Source organism: Myotis daubentonii, chromosome 1 (genome assembly GCF_963259705.1).
Source record: "Myotis daubentonii chromosome 1, mMyoDau2.1, whole genome shotgun sequence".
Classification (NCBI taxonomy): Eukaryota; Metazoa; Chordata; class Mammalia; order Chiroptera; family Vespertilionidae; genus Myotis; species Myotis daubentonii.
Genome location: NC_081840.1, coordinates 135,743,017 through 135,767,893, shown reverse-complemented (window position 1 = coordinate 135,767,893; position 24,877 = coordinate 135,743,017). Strand labels below are relative to the sequence as shown.

General features: G+C 42.3%; 1 pseudogene; it reads right to left on the bottom strand.

Moving 5' to 3' along the window:
* Positions 1-11,153: 11,153 nt before the first annotated feature.
* On the bottom strand, positions 11,154-11,265 carry LOC132223043 (U2 spliceosomal RNA; annotated as a pseudogene).
* Positions 11,266-24,877: the final 13,612 nt, after the last annotated feature.

The window sequence follows — 24,877 nt, the reverse complement described above, 5'->3', positions numbered from 1 at the left end:
ACCCAATCATAAAATTTTCGTTGCTACTTCATAACTGTAATGTTGCTACTGTTTCGAATCATAATGTGAATATCTGATATGCAGGATGGTCTTAGGCGATCCCTGTGAAAGGGTCCTTCCACCGCCAAAGGGTTCACGACCCATAGTTTGAGAACCGCTGCTAAGACAAAGGACCCAGTGTGCACTCTCTTTAGAACACACCCATGACTTTCTCCCTTAGTTGTGAATCTCTGCTGTCTTTCTCCTAACCTCAAAGGCAGTGGTTCTCAACCTTGGCTGCACATTAGAATCACCTGGGAATCTTTTAAAATCCTGATTTCTGGGCCTCATCCTCCGGAAATTCTGTTTCTTTGTTATGGGGCGGGGCCACAACATTAGTAACAAAGAAACAGAATTTCTGGAGGATGAGGCCCAGAAATCAGGATTTTAAAAAGATTCCCAGGTGATTCTAATGTGCAGCCAAGGTTGAGAACCACTGCTCTAAGGGTTCCTGCAAGACTTGCAACCAACAGAGCAGCAGGCAGTGGCTTGTCTGTAGCTTTGCCGCTGAACCTGTTCTTGAGGTGGTCCAAAGGCCACCGTTTTCTCTGACTTTCCAGTGAGCTAACAGCAGCCCCGCCTCGGCTCACTTCTGTCATTGTGACTTTTACTTCTCAGTGAGTTCATGCAGCCCAGAATGGCCCACTTTCTCCTAGAGAGCCAGAGCAGCCCCGCCTAGGCTCTCTCCTGTTGCTTCTTCTACCTTAAGTCCTTCCTTCATTTCACTTTCCCCAGCTGCAATACAGGTGCTCTCAAAATCACCTGGACTCATATCGTGAAACCTGTCTTCCAGGAAGTTAAGAACCCACACACTGCTGGCAGCTGGAGGCAGCCTGGCTCTGGGTCTGGTCCCCATCTGGTAACACTATTACTTTTATCATAATAAAGCCAGTATTTGATATCAGTCAGCTTGGCTTTTATGCCTTATTTCTCAATAAGAAGGAAATAAAAATATGTGTAGACACCCTCACTACAAAAGGACTTGTCAAGCCCAGTGTTGTAAGGAAGCCGGTGTGGTCAAACCACTTTAGTTGGAATTACGGAGACCCATTTCTAGCCCAAGCTCTCAGGCTCACTGCCTTTGCTGCCTTGGCCAGTTCCAGTGGCTTTGCTGTTCCTCAATTTCTTTTCAAATGCAAGTGTTAAACTAGTTGCTCTTTTTAACGCTTGTGAATCCATGATTGTAATCTGCTCAAAGAGGGTTTGAAGTAGAGAGGAAGTCTTTTATCTCTTGGTAACTGGCAGAGACTCTTAGTTGACTATTCAATATCCATTCACTTTTTTTTTCCCTTAGAAAGAAACCCCAGTTTTTATTGGCTGGGAATTAAATAATATATTCTTGGCTTCTTTTGAAGCTAGGAAGCTTGGTATAGACCCTGGTCAGCAAACTGCGACTTGGGAGCCACATGCAGCTCTTTGGCCCTTGAGTGTGGCTCTTCCACAAAATACCAATTTCTGCGCATGGGCCAAGAAGTTTCAATGGCACTGTACGTGTGCGCCCGCATGTGGAATTTTGTGGAAGAGCCACACTCAAGGGGCCAAAGAGCCGCATGTGGCTCGTGAGCCGCAGTTTGCTGACCATTGGTACAGAACATCTGAGAAGGTCCTTAAGGAGGCAACGAATAACCGTTTAGTCTTCTTTTGCCTTTTTTCATCCTCCTGCTTCCTTGGAATGTGGGGATACTTCCTGGAGCCTCAGCAGCCAGCAAGGACCAAGTTGGCAGAAAGATGGAAGAAACGGGCTGTCAATGGCATGGTGCAGCTGCCACATAAACCCTAAACTGCCTGCCTCCAGATTTCTTCTATGTGAAAAATAAATAAAGGAAGTCTGGTCTTGGTTGCCAGTAGTTGGGTGGAATTTCTAAAGAATACAACTCATTTGTCTCTCTCTTGTAAAAGATCATTTCTTCAACAGAATGGAGAGTCTAAACCTGCAGAATAGTTTAGTCCACATAGCTCCTCTTTAGAAGAGAAAGGTTTGATTCATATCCAGAAATCTATGTCCTGAGAGGAGAGAAAATTAAATTCTTCTTCACTTCAGGACACTAATGGCATTACAGAACTACAGAGTGTCTGTTTCGGTTGACCCCAGTCACCAGTTAAATATTTCAACCAGCCCAATCTCAATGTTTTTTCAGACATCTCTAATAGTTAACAACTGTGGATCTGAACAAAACTTGTTGGCCAAAAATTCCTTAAGGATGACAAAACATACTAGTCCCTGCCAAACACGAAATAACACTTAGTCATTTTAAATGAGCACTATAAAGTGTTACAGCCAGTACTTTGTGTGTTTTCACCCGAATGAAGTAGTGACAGGAAAATAGATGTCGAGTAGTGACATTTCTCTTTAAGTATCTCAAGACGCTTCTGCAAAGCTCCTAGATATAGTAAAGGCAAGGCCTCCCCTGAAGGTGCTGCAAATGTTTCTTCCATGTTGCTCTCAGTGGCAACTGTGCATTGTGGACAGCAGTCCGGACTTGGAATTGGGAGTCTTGGATTGGAACCTCAGGTTTTCCAAGTAACTCCATGACTCTGGATAGATTGTTTAGCTCCTGAGCCTCTGTTATTTTTTTTAATGTAGAATTGGGATATTAATATTTATCTCCCAGGCTGCTGTAGAAACTAAATAATATAATATAGGAGAATTACCTGGCATGGAGCCCAACAGAGAGGGAGGTGCTATTTAATAAACATTCTATTGAATCTGAGTCTTATGTCACCAGATTGGTTAACCGGAATCTCGAATTTCATCCTAGAGCATTTGAAGTATTGATTAGGTGTGTTAAAGGGCAGTCAGACTTCACCAAGGTATTTGACACAAATAAATGATGCTCCCTTGATACTGGTGAGAAAGGATTTCACTGATGATGACTCAGTAGGGCTCTGGGGATGATTTCCAACAGCGCCAATTTGGGCAGGTGTGGCTAATGGGGTGAAGGACAGGATTGGAATTCAGTTTGAGGTTTGGCAAGTTTTATAATGAGCAAGAGAGTGCAGCTCATTTAGGAAGGGAGAGCCAGAGCCCTGTAGCAGCTGGATGTGGGAGGGCTGTCTGTGTCAACAAGCATTGGAGAAGGTGTTTGATAGCTGGTCCTGAATTAGTGCCCTGGGCTAAATGCAGCTGCTCTGACCACCTGCTCTCCTGCACAGGTGACAGTACCACTGCTGGTTCCCTCCTGGGAAGTTTTGGAGGCGGGTGGGGGCAGAGGGTGTCTTAAGAAGTTCTAGGTGGAAACAAAAGCTTCATAGGAGTCATAGCCCTCATCTCCATCGACTGCTCCCACCTGGATGCCCTCATTTGATCATTCAATCAACTCTTATGTGCATCCAGGTCAGGTAGTGTTGTCATCTTTTAAAGGGTGGGTAAACTGAGGAAAAGAGAAATTAAATGGTGGCCTATTTAGAATAGAGACTAGAGCCCAGTGGGAACTTGGATCTGTTATGAAATTAATAGATAATAGTGTAGTGCCTCACACATAGCTGGCCCCTTCAGCAAATGGCCATGTTTAACATTGCTGAGAAAGGGGAGTGGGCCTGCCAGGAGACTAGGGCATGCCTGTGACTCAGTCATGCCCTTTCAGCGTGTATGGAAGAGGCCAGCCAGCAGCTTGCCATCTTGTCTGAAGACAAAACAAGAGGAAATGGGTTTCCGCCACAGGTGGAATCTGTAGTTCATTCTGGAGTTAGTTTTCTCCTTAAAATAAAAGAGCCCCAGGATGTAAGCTCTGTGACATCAGTCAATAAAATAATGAAATTACTAACAGAAGCAATAATACCAAATAAAAGCTAACACAAGATGTGCAATGGAGACAGCAGGTTTTCATCATGTTCAACTCAGGTGAGGAAATGTGTAAAAGTGGGCATGCTCATCCATCCCCCGCTGGTCCTGCTCACCTCCCCTAATGAATATCAAGGGACTGGCCATCCCCTGGGGGCAGGACCTGCCCTTAGGGAAGAAGCCATAAACAGGGCTGCAGGTATTCCTTCTCATGTGATGATTTCAGCCAGGCCCTCCAGCACTTTGTGGCCATGATTAACTTCTGTGATCCCCAGGTGTTGACACTTGGTTGGAAGCATCGGACAGCAAGCCGATGGCCCTGGGATCATAACCCGGTTTGAATTACTTTTACTTTTTTTCAGACCTCTAAGATCTGGACTCTGCAGCCTTCTGTGATCCTTCACTCCCTTTTCCTTCCTTCCTTCCTCCCTCCCTTCCTTCCTTCCTTCCTTCCTTCCTTCCTTCCTTCCTTCCTTCCTTCCTTCCTTCCTTATTCCTTCCTTCTTCTTTGTATGCTAGATTGCTCAAAAATGTCCTCTTGCTCTTTTGACCCCACAGTGTCATCAAGATCAGTGCTTCACAAACATTCACCTTCTGGGAATCTGGTTCAGATTCTGAATGAGCAGGAATGGGTGGGGCCTGAGACTCAGGATTTCTAACAGACCCTGAGGTGCTGGTCTCACTGATCTTGCAAGAATCTGAAGTCCTCCTGCTTGGAGATGTAGCAAGAAGCTAGGAATATTCTTGGGCAAGTGCAAGGGGGAAACCGAGGCAAGAAAATTAGACAAGGCCAATTAGTTTGGGAAGCTTGTAGCAAGCTTTTGAATCACAAGAACTTATCTTCCGCAACCAAGGATACTTGAGAGCAAATGGTTTATAACTCTCCTCCCTAACCGGAGACTACATAGCTTAAATCACCCTGGCCTGGGAAAATAGAGAACAAAGACCCAACTAATGCCATTTGTGCCAGCTAAACCCAAGGACAGATGAAGTTTGGGGGACAAGTATTTTGATGGTATCACTTGGGGGTGAAATATGGTAGGATAAATAGCTGCCAGGGAAGGAGGAGGGGAAGGGGAGGGAAAAAAGGGAAAGTTTATCTCACCCACTGAACAAAGAAGTCAGCAATCTTGGAACTTGCCAAGATAAAATCACCAGGTATTCTCATAAATTCTGGGAAAAGTCTAAACAATGTAAAAGGGGAACCTTGAAACCTATAGGAAGAAAAAAAGTATAAAACCCTTGAACCCCCACCAGGTGATGTGCTTAGACCAACCAAGTTGCTCGCTTATACTTGTGCTTTGCTTCCTTAATAAATTCACTTGTTTGATTCAACACAGCTGTCTGTCACTTGTTTGCATTCTTTCTTGTGAGCTAATAAGAACTGAAGCAGGGAGAGCCTCCTTTAACTTGGGAGGCTCTGTGATAACAGAGAAAGAGCATGCTTCTCTACTCTGCATCCTCCTGAACAGTTTAAGGGCATGACACCAAGACACTGCGTGACAGGAATATAGAAACAGAGTTAGACAAAATTAGAGCAATGAACACTTTCCTTCTGAGATTTGCTGAGCACTGAATAAAGTGGAGGGATATGCCATCTTGAAAAACGTTCAAAATTCCCTGTCTCCTGCAGGCTGGGTAAATGTGACCTTGGGCTCAACTAAATGACTGCAGGGAAGGAAATGACAACTAGAAGCCTGCACATTGTAGACCTTAGGAAAGAATGGTGGATACGGCCGAACTCCGAGTGACTGAAACATTGCTTGGTCCTCCTCAGTTTTATTTTTATTTCAGTTTTTGAGACAAACACCAAAAATTCTAAAGCACTGTAACTTTTTTAAAGGTATCATATTCTTTTCTTATTTTTTAAATTGTTCATTTACATGTTGAATGGTGAAGTGATGACAAGTATAGAAAACAGTAACATTTTTTGAATAGTTTTGCATTTTCAAAGCAAAGCTCCAGCAGGGGATACCTTCCATATACATATGGACTTCATCATTATAATGATTTTCCTCTTCTATGTGCAATGAGCCAAGAAAGAGTTTTCAAAGACCTTTTACCAAAAAGTGCATTTCCCCCCTAAAATATTCATTTAAGCAGTTCAGCCACCTACCCCAGGCTCATGATAAATTATTTAGATGATTACTTGAATTCTCTACTTCATTTTGATAATGTAGGTCTGGACTTTGCTTATAGATTTATTGCCAGCTACATGTTTTTCAGGTACCAAGAATTACTAAAGGGTTGATAGTTTCATTGAGGTTCTCACATCTTACAATTAGAATCCATTTGTGTTTTATTATTAGTTGCAGTAGAGAGAGCTCTCATATGACAGTGGGTGGTGAAGGAAAAAAAAATCTCAAGTATCACTGATAAAAGTTACTGTATGACGCTCTAAATATTATGATTATTAAATATTGCATTTCAGTTAGGCTGTCACATTTAATGTTTCCAAAAAGCAATGTAATATATAAGCACGTTTTCCAATAACTTGCTAAACATAATACATGAGGAATGTTTCCTTCAGTGTGATTAGATGCCCGATAAAAGTCCACTAAGTACAGGGTTGCATCTTCAGTGACGGTATTCTGACTGGGGACTGAGTCCTTCTCATTCTATCTAGTTCGCTGGTGTAATTTGATATGACTGTAGCTGGAGGCAATTTGGTGGGCTGCTGTGCAGACAAGGAATGTACACAGTACCAGCGCCAGCCATGCCTGAGCATGGCTTGATCTTAAGGGTTGATGATAAAAGGAGCAGGCATTTAAAAAAAATCCTGGTGGCATCTTTGGTACCTGAGTGAGAGAAATAAAAAATACAACCTCAAAAACATCAAAAGCCCAAACATACGGTAGAATTATGGACAAAGGAAAACAGAGAAACCATATATTTTAGAAATGGTTTAGGGACTCTGAATAAGGCTGCAACACATACATCTAGCCTGAATCCGTCTTGTCACAAAACAGTCATGGAAAGTAAAGTGGTGGGAAGCGAGCCAGCTTTATGTTCCTTCTAACTTTTCCATAGTGCTCCCTCCCTGAAACCCACAAGCCAGGAGTACTGCACAGGAAGGGGGGTGGGCCTTTTCTAAGCTCTTAACCTCACAAATGTTTAAATAGCCACTTATAAAAATAAACAAAGACTTTAAGAAGCTGTTTCTCATTAAATCCAAAACCCTGTAGAAATTGTAGTCACCACGAGCCCCACTACAATGTTCTGTTTGGAAGGTCTCAGCATCCTTCCTTGGACTATTTATCTCTAAGCCTGACAATCAGTGCCTGAAATTTGTCTTTTATTGTCAGCGACTCCCACCCTGTGAGTAGTGCAGAACTCTGGTTGGGGAAGCTGTGTTTTTCCAGGCTTTTCGGATTTCTTGTGCAAAAAAGACAAAGCAGACACTTTGCTTCTAAAATATTCCATAGTGTTGCAAATATTTTCTAGATACCTGGTGGGGCCGATAGTTTTTTCAGAAGGATTCTAACCTGACCCCATTATCTAAATTATTTAATTTGAGTGACACTTAATAAACACAGCACTGTGGCAGGCAGTTTTCTTCTTCTTTTCTCTTTTTTTATTAAAAATTTTCAATGTTGACACTATTGCATTTTTCTTCTTATTTAAAGTTATTGATGAGCAGCTGATGTTTACATGTGGTTGAAAAAGATTGGTTAGTTTGTTGGTATCTTTCTGCTACCATTGCCATGAACTGCTGTCACTTTGGTATCTGATAGCCATATTGAACTTTGATTTCAACTTTGTCTCTTAGACTCATTGTCTACACTACAGCTTTTGTTTCCATTCACTGAATTGCCTGATCCAGAAAACTGGACACCATTCTTGATTTGTCTCTCCTTTTCCTAGCATCTAAGGTTCCACATAGCGAACCTAGCCATTTCAGTAACCTACCACATCTTAGTTATGTCCCTCTGCTGGAGCCCAGTGACCTTCAGATGAAGCCCAATCTTCCGGGGGTCTGTCACGACCCATTTACATCTCCAGCCTCCGTGTTCCCACTCCCCTCCCTCAGTTCTGTCCTCCTCTCATAAACGAATCTGTCTCAAGCATGCCACTCTCTCTTTTGATTTCAGGACTTCAACTGTATTGTTCCTTTTGCTTAGAAATTCTCCTCTTTCTCTTCTTGGCAAACTTGTACAAATCTGTTAGGTCTGGCTTTAGGTGACACTTACTCCTCCAGGTCTGCCCTTACACACAAACACACCCGTGTCGCACAGCTGGGCCTCGTGGCAGAGCGTAGCCTTCACTGAAGCCTGCCTGAACCTGACGTCTTTGTTTCAGCCATCCTACCTCTCCAAAGAAGTACAACCTTTGGCTTTGTCCTCTCTGGAGCCTGCCAAGGAGGATAGAAAAGGTTTTTCTTGTTTAAACACCGCCAGGGCTTTATTTGTCTTTCATTGTCTTCTATGTCGATGGCCATGCTCTCTCTCATTCAAATAAGATTTAACAAAAATCCTCCTTTTTTTCTACTTGTTCTCACTTGTGATAAATCTAGTGTCTAACATTATCTAGAAAGTTGGCACTCACAGAATTTCCCATTTGGTCTATAAACCAAAAACTCAGTAGCCAAGCCCTTGAAGCAATTAGTGAATTGCTAAAATCTCAATCAATATTTCATAAGAAAACATCTTTGGTCAAGTGTATCCGGCTAGAATGGTATGCCGTAAACACCTCTTCACCTCCTAGGAGGTGTTTATATTAGGGGACTTTTCTAGAATAGAAACAGGTTTAATAAAAGTTTTAAATCTCAAGATGAGACAACTGGTCAGTGATAACATCAATAAAAGAAACAGATGTTCTGTGATTAGCACTGCAGCTGTTTATACAGATGAGGCCATCCTAGTCCGAACTCTTTCTGGCTATAGATTATGGACATTTGGAAGATGCAGTCACTCGCTCAGGCCATAGGAGTCGAAGGACAGGCAAGATAGACACCGTGGCATCCAAAGCCAGTCACTTGAAACAAAATAGTCCAGTGAACAGAGACAGATCATCTGGGAGCCAGTCTCTGGATAATGACTCTTGATGCCAAATCAAGTTTCCTGGCTAAGACTTCATTTCAAAACAGAATTACTTTGAGTTTTCTTCAGCTGTGTCTTCAAAAGTAATCACGTTTCAAAGACGACACAATAAGCCAGACACCCATCTCATAGGACGATACATTGAGATTTGAAAATCTATTTCTATTTGAAAATCTATTTCCATTCTGAATAAGCCATGACTGCCATTCACACCTGGCAGACAGATGCCGTGCAGCTATTTCCTGGAGATTGGTTTGCGTTACCAGGCATCCCTCTCCCTTTCTGAGTTTCTGGGCTGTCAGTACCTTGAAACACTGCTAACTCCAGGCGGTTTGATTATCCAGTACATTAAGGTGAGAAATCAAAAGTAGATGCTTTCAACCATAATGAAGTGTGTACTTACCTATGTAGAGATATCATAAGAAAAACTGGGAGGTACAAAAAATATGAAAAATATAGTTTTGCAAATGTGTTGTTGTCACAACTAGAAATTTAATTGTGTCTTGAATGTAGGATCTATAATCTAGTCAGAAGGAGATTTAGAAATTTGAAGAGAAGAGATTCACATCGTCTACTAAGAGTGGCTATATTTTTGCTGTCAAGGTTAGGTTGTCCTCCACTGAGCCTCAGGGGCTTGTGGTGAAATGAGAGTTGTGGTCTTGGTAGAAGGTAGGAGTAGGTGAAACAAACCCAAATGTAAACCAGGTACGTACATACACTGATGGTAAGGAAATGAAGAATTTGCTTTCATTAAACATTTATGATGCTTCCACTATGTCCTAGATTCTGAGAGACACATACAGACAAACTGGACAGAGATTTTTCCTCAGAGTTCATTTCATGTAGCAGTAAGACCATATGCACATAATAAAGGATAGGTAGTGGTGACAAGTCTTCCTCTTGGGGAACGTAGAGGGAACCCCCAAAAGAAGGAGGCATGGTCTGAAGAATAGGTGAATTTGCATAGTGGAGGTGGGGGAGATGGGAAAACACAAGGACAGGGAGGTGTGCGATCACGGGAACAAGGCTACAAAGTTTCTACATTTGATTCATCATCTGTTCTGTTGGTTTGGGTCTCACCCTTGGAGCGTCAGGATTTTGTCTCCATTTCTATTTTCTTATTCATAATTATTTTAATACTAGGGGCCCGGTGCACAAAATTCGTGCACTGGGTGTGTGTGGGGAGAGGAGTGTCCCTCAGCCCAGCCTGCCCCCTCTCACATACTGGGAGCCCTCAGGGGTTGACCCCCATCACCCTCCAATCGCAGGATCGGCCCCTTGCCCAGGCCTGACGCCTCCGCCAGAGGTGTCAGGCTTGGACAGGGGACCCCCATCACCCCCGATCACTGGCTCTGGCCCCCGCCCAGGCCTGAGGCCTCTGGCCCAGGAATCATGCCTGGGCAGGGGACCCCCATCTCCCTCTGATCGCTTGCTCCACCCCCCGCCCAAGCCTGACGCCTCTGACCCAGGCTTCAAGCCTGGGCAAGGGGACCATCATATCCCCACAATCCCCGGCTCCGCCCCCCACCCAGGCCTGATGCCTCGGCCAGAGGAGTTGACCCTCATCACCCTCCGATCACCAATCACCGGATCGGCCCCTTGACCAGGCCTGAGACCTCTGGCAGAGGTGTCAGGCCTGGGAAGGGGACCCCCAGCTCCCCGCGGTTGCAGGCTCCGCCCCTGCCTAGGCCTAACGCCTCTGGCCTAGGCATCCGGCCCGGGCAGCGGGGACCTGCAGCTGCAGCGGCCCGGTGATCATGGGCTCCGCTTTAGGCCCAGGCAAGGGACCCCTAGCTCCCGGGACTGCCAGCTTCGACCGTGCCCAGCTCCCATCGCTGGCTCCACCCCTACTTCCTGCTATCACTGGCCAGGGCGGCAAAGGCGCCTGATTCTCCGATCATGGCTGGGGGGCAGGGCAAAGGTGGCCCCAGGGCCGCCTTTGCCCTGCCCCCCAGCTCTTAGCTCCCCCCTGGGTTTCTGATCACTGTCAGTGGCAGGGGGCTTCTTCCTGCTTTCCCTTTCGCCTCCCTGCATTGTGCCTACATATGCAAATTAACCGCCATCTTGTTGGCGGTTAACTGCCAATCTTAGTTGGCAGTTAACTGCCAATCATAGTTGGCAGTTAACTGCCAATCATAGTTGGCAGTTAATTTGCATATAGCCCTGATTAGCCAATGAAAAGGGTATCGTCGTACACCAATTACCATTTTTCTCTTTTATTAGATAGGATTGTTATCCTCATATTTTTGGAATCTGAACTGGTTCTCAATTTTGTCTTCTACTTCACTATTTTGATAGGATGACCTTTTGAGCCAGTAGCTTTCTCCATGTTAGGTTGTGAGCACTTTGTTAAACTGATAAGAACAGATACTACACTTGATCTTAGCCAAAAGGCCGAGAAGCGATAAGTTGTGAGCACTTTGTGAACAAAGGATTTATTTGCTCAGATCCTGGCACATAGTAGTTATTAATGACTGTTTGCTGAGCAAAACATGATAGTTCTCTATAATAGTGCAGCTGACTTGGTCACTGTTTGTATATTGAACTTCTCTCCTGGTAGTTAGCATAGGCAAGGTGAATATTTCACAGCACTATTCTTCTCAGCATTGAATTATTATTGAATATAAGAGTTAAAAGGGGACTGATCACCTAAGAAGATGAAGAAATTAAAATTATAGGCCAATATTCCTCACACATAGGAATGCAAAAATTCTAACAAAAGGTTAGTAAATAGAATGCAGTAACATATTACAAGGATAATGCATCACAATTATGGGCTAAGTTGTATGTCCCCCTTCCTATCCCCACCAAATTTGTATGGTGAAGTCTTAACCCCCTGTATCTCAGAATGTGACTATATTTGATAATAGGGTCTTTAAAGAAATAAGTAAGTTACAGTGAGGTCATTAGGGTGGGCCCAAATCCAGTAGTGCTGGTACCCTGAGAAGAAGATGAAATTTGGACACAGACATACACAGAGGGAAGATCATATGATGGCACAAGAAAAGGATGGCTAACTATACACCAAGGAGAGAGGCCTGCAACACACCCTTCTTTCCTAACTCTCAGAAGAAATTACACCTGCTGACACTTTGATCTTGGCCTTTTAGTGTCCAGAACTGTGAGGAAATAAATTTCTGTTGTTTTATCCATCTGGTCTGAGGTACTTATCACAGCCCTAGAAAATCAATACTCATTATAATAAGAGTGAAAAGAATAAAGAAATACACAAATAATTATTTCAGATAGATTTAGATAGAGCATTTGAAAAATTTAAAACGTATTTATAATTTAAAGCTTTCAGCAAACTAGAACCAGAAGGAAATGTTCTCAATCTGAAAACAGCCACCTACAAAGAATTTAAAAGGGAAACTTGAATACTTTCTTTTAAGATCTGAAATACCACAATGATAGGACACTTCCATTCTATGTAATATTGAAGCCATAGTGCAATAAAGAAAAAAAAGAAAAGAAATGAAAGGCATGCAGTAGAAAGGAAGAAATGAAGCTGCCTTTATTTGCAATTACCATGTCTACATATATAAGAAACCTTCAGGAAGATGCAAAATAACAACTAGAATTAGCAAATTCTCAGGATACACAGTCAGTATACCAAAATGAAAGTATATTTCTATAAATGGTAACAAATAATTGAAAACAAAATTTTAAAAATCATTTTTCATAGCATAAATCTTAAAATTCTTAAGGAAATATTTAACAAAAGACTTACAAGATTACTTTACTGAAAACTATGAAATGTGGTTCATGGACTGGGAAACTCAATATTGTTAAGGTATCAGTTCTCCCTCATTTCATCTATAGATACAACACGATTAAAATACAGCATTTGGGGTGCAAAATTGACAAGCTAATTCTAAAATTTATATGGAAATTCAAAGGACTTAGAATAGTCAAAATAATCTTGCAAAAATAAAATTAAAGGACTTAAACTACTTGATTTCAAGACTTTAAATTTACGGTATCAAAAACATTATCATATAGATCAGCGATTTTCAACCTTTTTCATCTATGGCACACAAATTAATTACTAAAACTCTGTGGCACACCAAAAATATATATATTATATTTTTTGCCAATCCAACAAAAAATAGGTATAATTTTGATTCATTCACACCAGATGGTACTGTTGTTTTGGCTATCTTTTTCTGTTTTTAATTTGACAATCTAAGGGAAAAGAAGTCAATGCCCCAGACTATATAGTCAGGTATTGCATGTTTAAAAATTCTTGTGGCGCACCAGTGTGTCACAACACACTAGTTGAAAATTGTTGATATATATAGTGGTATAGAATAGAGCCAAAAAATATAGTCCTACACTTATACAACTAATTGATTTTCCCAGTTTTATTGAGAAATAATTGATATACATCACTGTATAAATTTAAGGCATTTGGTTGATTTACATATATTGTGAAATGATTATTACAATAGGTTCAGTTAACATTTATCAGTTCATATAGATCCGATATAAAGAAAAGAAAAAAAGGAAAGAAAAAAAAAGAGAAAAAATTTATTTGTGATGAGAACTTCTAGAATTTAGCCTCTTAACTTTTTTTCTACATAGTAGTGTTAACTATCACCATCATGTTTTATATTACATCCCTAGCACTTATTTATCTTTTAACTGGGAATTTGTACCTTTTGAACACCTTCCTCAAACTTCCTCCACCCTTCACCTCTGGTAACCACATGTCTAATCTCTTTTTTATGACTTTGATTTGTTTTCTTTTTAGATGCCATATATAAGTGATATCAGACAGTATTTGTCTCTCTCTGTCTGAATTATTTCACTTAATATGATGCCTTTGAAGTCTATCTATGTTGTTGCAAATGGTAGGATTTCCTCATTTTTTATGGCTGAATAATATTCAAATGTGTGTGTGTACAAAATCTCACAACTTCTTATCCATTCATCCATCGATGATGGACACTTAGGTTATTTCCACACCTTGGTTATTGTAATTAATGCTGCTATGAACATGGGGATGCAGACATCGTCTTTACTTAGTGTTTCTGTTTTCTTTGGATATATTCTGGGATCTGGAACTGGTGGGTCATATGATAGTTCTATTTTTCATTTTGAGGAATCTCCATACTGTTTTCCATAGTGGCTGCAACAATTTACAATCCCAGCAACAGTGTACAAGGGTTTGCTTTTCTCCACATCCATGTCAGCATTTGCTAATCTTGTCTTTTAGATGATGGTATGGCCAATTGACTTTGACAAAGGTGCCATCACAGTTCAATGGAGGACGGTGCTGGAACAACTGGGTTAAATGAAAAACTTGATGAGAAAGTTGATGAAGGGAGCAATCATGGCGTAGAGAAGTGAAATAAGTTACTGAAATGTCACACAGATGAACCACAACTCCTAATTGGGTGGTTAGGAATGCTTTAATGACCCACAATGCTTCCTTTGACAGAAGATTGGTGCATTTGTTTTTGGTTTGTATATGTTGTATATAATGTAGCCTGAAGTTATGTGGCTGAGGAAATTTTCCCAATATGTTTCTGGTATCTATTTTATTACAAGGGATTATTGATATTTAGGAGTAGCTGCATGGACACATGAGCTATCATCAAATTTAATCAAAAACCCTCACAGTGGGAATCTAATCTCTCAAGGCTTGTCTTTACCTGGCACCATCTTAATGCCATTAGTAAGTACCTTGTCTCATTTTCTTTTTTAAGGAAAAAAAATAATGCTTCTATTATGAAGCTCCTTAAATTAGCAATTAAATAGATATCATTCAACAAGCTGTCAGCTTTCTCCTATTGTGATAATTACTAAATTACAATTGGATAAAAGCAGATTTGGGTATTGAGGAAGATAGAAAAGGTTTGACAGTTTCAGGTCAGAAAACTCTGGTGCCTGAGCATTGAAAAGTTTCATATTTTCTGACAGCCTGAGTCCATGGGAGATTTTTATTTTCTGAATCTGGTTTGGATACATTTTGAAAATTCATATAAAAGGTATCAGGTAAAAAACCCACCTAAATATGGCAGAATGTGGGAAAGAAAATACTGATGATAAATGGTGTATGTGAAGACCGGGCAGGATGGGGTAGGCAGACATATTTCAGAAACAGCAAGAATTCCAAATTCCTCGGCTTAATGGGTTCATGTTCTGCATCTGGCTGGACATGGGTTCTGACAGGGCCAAGACAGACTTACTTTGTGGAACTCTCCTACGGTGTGGGTTGGGACATTTCTAATACTTCGGACTATATAAGATTTGTAGTAACAATTGCAGAGGAAAATAGTACACTAGACCCGGGAAAGAACTGAGACCTTGTTATCTAACCAAGTACAGAATAGAGATGAAGGACTAGGGCCTAGATGAGATGAGTTAACTGACTTGGTCAGATGAATGCCAGCCAGTAACTATTCCAGGGAAGGAGTCCACATGTTCTGATGTCAAGGGCAAGGCTGTTGTCATTATATCCTGTTACCTTACAGCTTTAATTCCTTTCCCTCCTCCCCTCCTACCCCAGCACACAGGCAGTTTTAATGATGTAAAAGAATGTTAAATGGGACTTTTCTGGTCTTGGATTTTTAGCTGAGGAGACCACATCCTAAACACCAGGGTGGCATCTCCATTGGCAGAGCTTGCTAATAGGTAGACAAAGGTAGTCACAGCCCCACGGCCACCTCCAGCCACCTCCAGCCACCTCCAGCCACCTCCAGCCACCTCCAGCCACCTTCAGCCATGTGGGAGAAGAGCTGCCATTTGAGCATCTTCTACACAGAAGACACCAACCCCTGGTACCACAACACTACATCATATGACCTTTGGCCCCTTACCTATTTTGACTCCTGCAGCCCCATCTCTGCACAAGCAGCTCCTGACTGGGGAAGCACATAGAGGGAGGAGAAAAAATCCTACTCCAGGTTTTTGAATGTGGATGTGTTATAAGGAAGGGGAGAAGCCATAGATGAGATGACAAGTGGAAATTTTAAAACCTGATCATGAGTTATTTTTTTCATTAGTACCCAGAGTGCCTAGAAAAACGGATGGGTGCTTCCATTATCAGGATGAGGACGGGAGATCCCCTGTGACAACTTGAAGAGCGTGAAGGAGAGAAATAAAATTGCTTCTTGCTTGTATATAACTGAGCCCAGCTAGTTGAAGACATTGGTTGAATTCTTTTGGACATTTTCACACTCTTGAAGCATTTACACAGTGCTCATCTGGCTCACACTTGATGGGAAGAGGTGATGTCCTTGTTCGGATGAATTTGGGGGTAGAAGAGATTGTTTAATCTATCTTCTTGGAGAGCACATGGAGCCACATTTGTTGCAGTGTGGTTAATCCGAACACTGTGGAAGAAAATGAACTCCTGACTCTATCTTCTGAAATACATTGAGTCCAGTTTCTAAGCAATTAAGCTCCCAGAATAGGACTGGTCATTGATTAAGAGGTGTGTTTTTCAAGGTAGTTGGCCCTAAATGGAAAGGCCTTTCTGTGGTCTTGGAATTATACTTCTCAAATTTTGTAAACCTAAAATTCTAGTAGATTATTAGATCATCAGAATTTCTACTAGTACACGAATATGGAAAAGGAAAAGTGAGAAGTCCCTTCAAGAAGTAAAGTATTATGTAAGAATTTTAGACTATAAAATTGGTTGGTCCTTGTGAATTCCATGAAACAACAAAACTTTAAATCTGACATCATCTGAAACTGGTACAGTCTCTAAGGTCTGATTCTCTACTGAAGTTTTCACTTACCTATTATTTTTGGTTTCTGGGAAAAGTGTATTTTTAGCTTTCCAAACATACAATAATTGCACCACTTCTTTTCAGAGCTGGTAGTTCTGCTTACAGCCTTTCTACCTATGTATATGTAGGTGGTGGAAACATAGCTGATGAATTATTCTCTTTTCCATTTAACAGAGGGTTGTAAGATATGTTAATGGGACATTATTTCCTCTATATTGTTTCCTCAAAAAGGTGACATCTTTTCCATGAGGTATTCAGATAAGATTATCAGCTTCAAGCATACAATCAAAAGTGCCATATCCTTGCTCATTGTTTTTTTAAATCAACTCGTGGCTCACACAGCTGGAAAGCTCTGGTTCAGGACCAAGCATTTCTACCCAAGGCTCGGCCCTACTTCTTCACTATGCAGAATGTTTACAAATTACGTGCCTCCTTTTCTGGCTGAATGTTTTCCATGTGTCCACCCAGATTCAATTTCTCCTCTCCTTTCTGTCCTGGGTTGTTCAAACTACATCAACTGGTTCCTTTGCTCTGACTTCTCACTGGGTCTGGCCAAGAAGAGCACCAGCAGGAGACTGGAGGGAGGGAGGAGAGTGAGGCTAAGTTCCATGCCTCTCTCCAAGTGCAGTCACCAACAGTGGGCTTCGTCCCTAACCAAGGGCACGGCTCCTGTCAGATGGTCCTCTCTGCCTGCGTTTGCATACCTCTCTTCCCTTGCACTCCTTCAGCTCTGGGGTGGTAACTAGTCCTGGGGCACTGCATTGCCCCTTGTGGGTCCCTACACCTGCCCATACTTTGTAAGTTGTCCATTGGTTATACTCTCAGTTTGAGAGGGCCCTTTCTTTACCTACTTGAACCCTGACTAATACATTCTCCTTTTAACATTTCTTCTCTTCATGAGGAAACTGATAACATCCATTCCAGTCCTCCAATGGCCTCTGTCATCATTTAGTTGAAAGCTTCCTTGACTTTTTTTCTGTATCCCTACACCGCTTTCCATATTCTTCCATTATAGAACTTTGATTGTGACCAGTTGCAGAGCAATGATTTACATTTCTATGGGCACTCCCTAGATCATGAGTTCTTCTAGTCCAGGAACACCTCTGTGCCCCTTTATCACTGGGTAAAGAATCTTTATCCAACATACATTTATATTTTCCAATGTACATTTATTAAAATTCACATTGTAAAATGCTTGATAAAATGCACATCAAAATAAAAATGGGCATAATTAACTGCTTACTATGTTCTCCCACAGCAATTATTATTTTAATGGTCAGCATCTCATATCAATGAGTTATTTGATAAATAAATCATGTTAATAATATGGAATTGAGGACTCTGGAGATAATGAGACATTTTGAAGAAAGAAAACCGTATTGAAATCAATGTTTATCCCAATATCTTGCCAATGTCATTTTGCATCACAGTGAAAAATGAACTCTGTGTCCAGAAAGGCCAAAGATCAGCTGCCAGGTCTACTACTTATGACCTGGATAACCTTGGGAAAATAATCTCTGTCTGACAGATTTCTTTTTAAAACTTGCAATAACTTCTTTTCCTCTCCAGAAAAAAAGTAGGTATTCAATAAATGTTTTTCATTTGGTAAATATTAGTTTATTTTCTCTTCTCTTCTTTCAAGCTAAATCATCAAGGCCAAGAAATGTAACCCAAAGCAATGAAGAACCATTGCAGTTAAAAAGCCATGCGGCTCAATAGTCATAGCAGTAAAGTGAAAACTATTTCTGGGCTTTAGCTCTCCAGTGATTTACCAAATGTCAGCAGCTTCTCTGGGAGCTGGAAAGTCTACAAGCACATTTGTTGAGCTCAGACGTTCTATTACTTGTGTCAGGAATTAAAATCTGTGACTCATATTCTCACAACAAAAAAATTCAAATGAAACTTGATGTTTCTAATTTTGTTAAAGCTTAGGCAATTAGCACATTTATTTAGCCAAAGTGGCCAGCCAGGTATTTTAGAATCATAGATTTACGACAAAAGTGAGGAGGCCTTCTCGTAGGTCACAGAGCTGGTTGGTGACAATATTTGAACTTTAACTCAACTCTCTCATCTAGTGCTCTTTCTAGCACATTGCTATTTTTGTGCCAGGGGAAAAAAAGATATTGAGAAATTTATTTATGATACTTGGCATAAATGGTTCTAAGAACTGTGATGCCCTTCTTTCCATTAGCTTGGGAAGGCTGCATAAATTAAAATGAAACCATATAGGCATGGAGAATAATGGATTTGTGTAATACCAAAATAGCCAGTCAGTTCCATCAGTCCAGGGAAACTATTAGGCGTTTTAGAGAAGCCATTAGCCCAAATGTTTACTTAACAGTTGATTCTAAAAAGCTGCATCCTTTATTCTGGGTAGATTGCATCCAGCTAGGAGAGGTTCCCGAGGCCCTGCCAGTGACCGTATCATTCCATTCATTTCAGTGGACTTTCTTTTCACCTCCCTTCCCTATCATAACATCTTAATTGATGTTAAGATATCTGTGGAGAAGATAACACAGCCAAGGACATGGAGTCATCTGCTGCCGTCTTCCTAGTAGGTGCTCAGTAAATGTGTATTAAACTAAGCTGGAAAATCGTGGCTTCAGTTTTTGAATACTATGTGATTTTGCTCTGAGCTGGAAAATCAAAGTGACGTCTATGAGCATTCAACCAAACTATGCCTATGCTGGTAAACATTTTAGAGCAAATAAAGTTAAATTTATTATAAAATGTTATAGTTCACCAAAACTAAGAATGCTGATTTTTTTTTGTCTGCTTTCTCCATTTCCAATTCTATGAGAATTAATAAAATAATGGCACTGATAATAATATTCTTGTGGGTCAAAAAATATTAGCTTTACTAATGAATTCATTTTAGGGATTTCAATTTTAAATAGAAAGCATCCAGTTTGGTTCCTATGTTGATTCATTGCCATAGCATCAATATATTGAAGTCACACTCTTGCCAATGGATTTCATGGTCCCAGTCTTTTTAGAAACATGTTATAGAGCATGACGTTTTTTTGTTTTCCTCCTAATGAAAGATCTTAACAGTAATGTTGAGAATGTCGGCAATAATGACAGATTTGTATGGATGGGACTTAATGAAGAAAATGATTTTCTGGCCTCCTGTTCCAATTACTAGTGTTGTATAAGTACTGTATATAACCTGAAAGTAGAGACATAAAGCAACCATTTTATTATGCTAATATATTCTGCTGGTTTTGTGTGTTGAAGGGGCCTATCTATCAGAACAGCTTGTCCCTGTTCCACAAAAGCTGGGATTTCAGTTGGGAAGATTTGATGGCTGGAGAACTGAAATTATTTGAAGGCTCATTTACTCATGACTTGCAGTTGACATCGCTGTCAGCTGGAATCTCAACTGGGTTGTTGGCCTGGACACCTAGACATTGATTCTGCCTCTGGCTGTTTGAGCTTCCTCACAGCATAGTGCCTGGGTTCCAACAGGGGTGCCCCAAGAGAGGCAGGCAGAAGCTGTATAAATGTTTAATACTAGCCTCAGAGGTTACAGCGTGCACCTCAGCGCTCATCAGAAGCTGGCCAAATTCAAGGGGTGACAACACAGGCTTCACCTCCCAAAGGGAAGAGTGTCAAAATCACAATGAAAGAGAGCATCTTTGGAAAACACAACCTGCTACATCTCAGCTCCGTGAGGAAGGAGGTATTCCATGCCGTGTCTTTTTGCTCCATGCTTTTCCCATGGCCGGTGCCAGGTCCTGGCTGTTGCTCCATATTTTATAGAATGTGTGATTAGCTAAGTACCTCACACATTCTATATTGAAAGGAAAATCTGATTTTCCTTTTTTCCAATCTTTTCCCTGAGGATTGTACGAGGAATTTTATATGATTTGTGGCATGTATTTTGCCATGAAAAGGAAATAAGGGAATGAGCATGTTATTAGAGATGCATTTCTGGGATGGAAAAAGGAGTGACAACAGGGACAGATGGGTTCTGAGAATGAATCCACATTTTATTATTTTATTAAATTGTAAATGAAGTACAATAAACTGCACATATTTAAAGTATACTATTTGTTCTTTTTTTTGTTAATCCTCGCCTGAGGATACATTTTTCATTGATTTTTCAGAGAGAGTGGGAGGGAGGGGGAAAGGAGAGGGAGAGAGAGAGGGAAGAGAGAGAAAAGCATTTATGTGAGAGAGACGCATTGATTGGCTGACTCCCAACCAGGGCCAGGGATTGAGCCTACAACCCATGTATGTGTCCTTGACTGGGAATCAAACCCACAATCCTTCAGTGGGTGGACCAATGCTCTAACCGTTGAGCAACACCAGCCAGGCCCAATTTGTTCCTTTTTAACAAATATACTAGTATATAGCATGAAACAATCATCTCAGTCAAGATAATAAACATATTAATCAACTCCAAAATATCCACATGTCCTCCCTCCCTCCACTCCCTGCTCCCTTGCCTACTACTTCCCAGGCAACTGCTGATATGATCTCTTTCTCTATAGATTAATTTGCATTTTCTAGAAATTTATATAAATGGAGTCATACAGAATGTGCTGATTTGTCCATCCACCTGTGGATAAACATTGGAGTGGTTTTCAACTTTTGGCTGTAACAAACTAGTATGGGCATTCATGTACACATCTTTGAATGGACATAGGTTTTCATTGCTCTTGAATAAATACTAGTTGTAGATGGATGCAGAGTATGATAGGCTTATGCTTAAATTTTAAGAAACCTCCAAATTGTTTTCTAAAGTGGTTGTATAATTTTATACTCTCATCAGCACTCTATGAGAGTTCTACTTCTTCCACAGCCTGTCCAACACATGATATGCTTAGTCTTATTTAAGCCATTTCAATAAATACTATTTCATTGTGGTTTTAATGTTTGCTTGCCTAATGACTAAAATTATTGAGCATCTTTTCATGTGCTTATTTTCCATCTATGTATTTCCTTTGGTGAAATGTCAGTTCAAATTTTTCCCCAGGAAAAAAAAAATTCCCAGATTTTAAAATTGGGTTATTTATTCTTATTATTGAATTGAGAATTATTGGTGTCATTCTTTGCTATAAAATCTACTTTATTTGATAGTAATATAGCCATACCAGCTTTTTTTTGACAAATATTATATTTTCCTTCCTTTACATTTTTAAAAGTTTTTAAAATGGGGAAAAATTAGTATACCATGAAAATCAGCCATTTGAAGTATACAATCCAGTAGTTATTGGTGCATTTCCAAAGCTGTGCAACTATCACCACTACCTAATTCTATAAGATTTTCACTATTTCAAAAATAAACATTTCACCTATTAGCAATCTTTCTACATTCCTCTCTGCCTCAGACTCCCCCAAACTTAGCCCTTGAAAAACTTACTCTTGTTTTGCCTCTATAGATTTGTCTATTATGATCATCTACACTAATAAAAGAGAAAAATGGTAATTGGCGTACGACGATACCCTTTTCATTGGCTAATCAGGGCTATATGCAAATTAACTGCCAACTATGATTGACAGTTAACTGCCAACAAGATGGCGGCTAATCTGCATATGTAGGCACAATGCAGGGAGGCGAAAGGAAAGCAGGAAGAAGCCCCCTGCCCCAGCCATGATCGGAGAATCAGGCGCCTTTGCCGCCCTGGCCAGTGATAGCAGGAAGTAGGGGTGGAGCCAGCGATGGGAGCTGGACACGGTTGAAGCTGGCAGTCCCAGGAGCTAGGGGTCCCTTGCCTGGGCCTAAAGCGGAGCCCACGATCGCGGGGCCGCTGCAGCTGCAGGTCCCCGCTGCCCAGGCCGGACGCCTCAGCCAGAGGCATTAGGCCTGGGCAGGGGCGGAGCCTGCAACTGCGGGGAGCTGGAGGTCCCCTGCCCAGGCTTGACACCTCTGCCGGAGGCCTCAGGCCTGGTCAAGGGCCGATCCGGTGATTGGTGATTGGAGGGTGATGAGGGTCAACTCCTCTGGCCGAGGCATCAGGCCTGGGTGGGGGGCGGAGCTGGGGATTGGGGGGATATGATGGTCCCCTTGCCCAGGCCTGAAGCCTGGGTCAGAGGCGTCAGGCTTGGGTGGGGGGTGGAGCAAGCGATCAGAGGGAGATGGGGGTCCCCTGCCCAGGCATGATTCCTGGGCCAGAGGCGTCAGGCCTGGGCAAGGGGCCGATCCTGCGATTGGAGGATGATGGGGGTCAACACCTGAGGGCTACCAGTGTGTGAGAGGGGGCAGGCTGGGCTGAGGGACACTCCCCCCCACACACCCAGTGCACGAATTTCGTGCACCGGGCCCCTAATCTATATATATAAAAGCCTAAGCAACTGAACAACCTAACTGGACAAATGGTTGACTGGTCGCTATGACACACACTGACCACCAGGGGGCAGACGCTCAACACAGGAGCTGTCCCCTGGTGGTCAGTGCACTGCCACAGCGGGAGTGCTGCTCAGTTGACCGACCCATTCTGGTGGCCCACCAGCCCAGCGGTAGCCATTCACTCCCTCAGTAGTCCTGCAGGTCCAATCTCTGGAGAATGGGCCAGGCACCAACAGACTGGTGCTGCCAGCATGATTTGGACTGTGCCGCCAGCCTCCTGGAAGTCGGCCTTGGGCACTGTGGCCACTTCCCTTCCCTAGACGCTCCACAAGGAAGAAATGATATAAAAGCTGCCACCAGGTGGCTCCCAACAACTGGTGCAAACATCAGTGGGACAGATCCACATCCCAGGCTGGCAAGGGTGTCCCACAGCCCACCTGGAGGGCTGATTATGTTCCACTCCCTCCTCCACCCCCTTTGAGGTGGGTGCCAGATGCAGGGCTCACGGCTGGTGAGCGCTGCTGCAGCAGCTTGAGCCTCTCCTGATCAGGACTGACTGGGCGTGAGCCTGTGGCAGGTGTAGTGGGGCCAGGATGAGTGGGAGCTGCAGGCAGGAGTGGCAGGTGGCATTGGACTGCCACTTTTGGCCCAATCCCCACAGGCCATGTCAAGGGACCCCACCTGTGCACGAATTCATGCACCGGGCCTCTAGTCCTATATAATAAAAGCCAAATATGCTAAGTGTCCAGTTGTCCGGTTGTCCGTTCAAACAATCAAAGCATAATATGCTAATGATATGCTAAGGCCACTCAAGTGCTTGCTATGATGTGCACTGACCAACAGGGGGCAGACACTCCAACTGGTAGGTTAGCTTGCTGCTGGGGTGCGGCTGATCGAGATTAGGCAAGATCAGCCAGACACGCCTGGAGTCCTCCTGTGATCCTTCCCCAGATGGCCAACCTTCCATTCCCTCCCCAGTCCCAATCATGCACCAGAGGGACCCTCAGCCTGCCCCGTGCCCTCTCATAATCCAGCACCCCTCAGGGGATGTCAGAGAGCTGGTTTCAGCACGATCAGCCAGGTCAAGGGACCTACTGGTGCACGAATTCGTGCACTGGGCCTCTAGTTTCATATAAGTAGAATCATACAATATATGACCTTTTTTCTGGCTTCTTTCACTTTGCATAATGTTTTTAAGATTCATCCATGAAGTAGGTTGTATCAACACTTCATTCCAATTTATGGCTGAATCATATTACATTGGGGCAGGATAGTAAGAAGCTAGGAAAATCCCTGGGCAAGCAGAATGGGGAAACTGAGGTGAGAAAATGAAACAAGGTCAACAGTTTGAGTAGCTTGCAGTCAGTTTGTGAATAGCAAAAACTTAATCTTCCCTAACCAAGGACACTTGAAAGCAAATGGTTCATACCCTCCTTCCTAACCAGAGAATACATAGTTTAAATCACCCTGGCTTGGGAAAATAGAGAACAAAAACCCCCAAACGCCATTTGCGCCAGCTAAACTCAAGGACGGGCGAAGCTGAGGAATAAATAACAAAAACCCCATTAAGGCTAGACATACCTAAGAGGAAAGTAAAACAGACCAAAGAATAATCCAAAACTCCCCTATACACTCATTTTGATGCATCAGCATATTAAAAATGCACCTAGAGAGCTGGTGAGTATTCTGCTAAAACCCGCCCCTGAGATTCTCACCTGCAGAAAAAGCCCCCCGGACAAAGAGTCAATGTGGGCTCTCATGCCCTTGCCCCTTCTTGGGCATGAACTTTTTATTTCCAAGGGTCCCCAGGAGCCTTGCAACCAGGGGAGCAGTGGGCAGCGGCAGCTTGACCTGGGCTCACCCCCTGGTCCCATCTCCCAGGCTCTCTTTTTCTCTGACTTCCCAGCGAGCTAAAGCAGCCCCTCCTTGGCTCACTCCTATCACTGTGACCTTCACTCCCCGTGAGCTAACGGCAGCCCCGCCT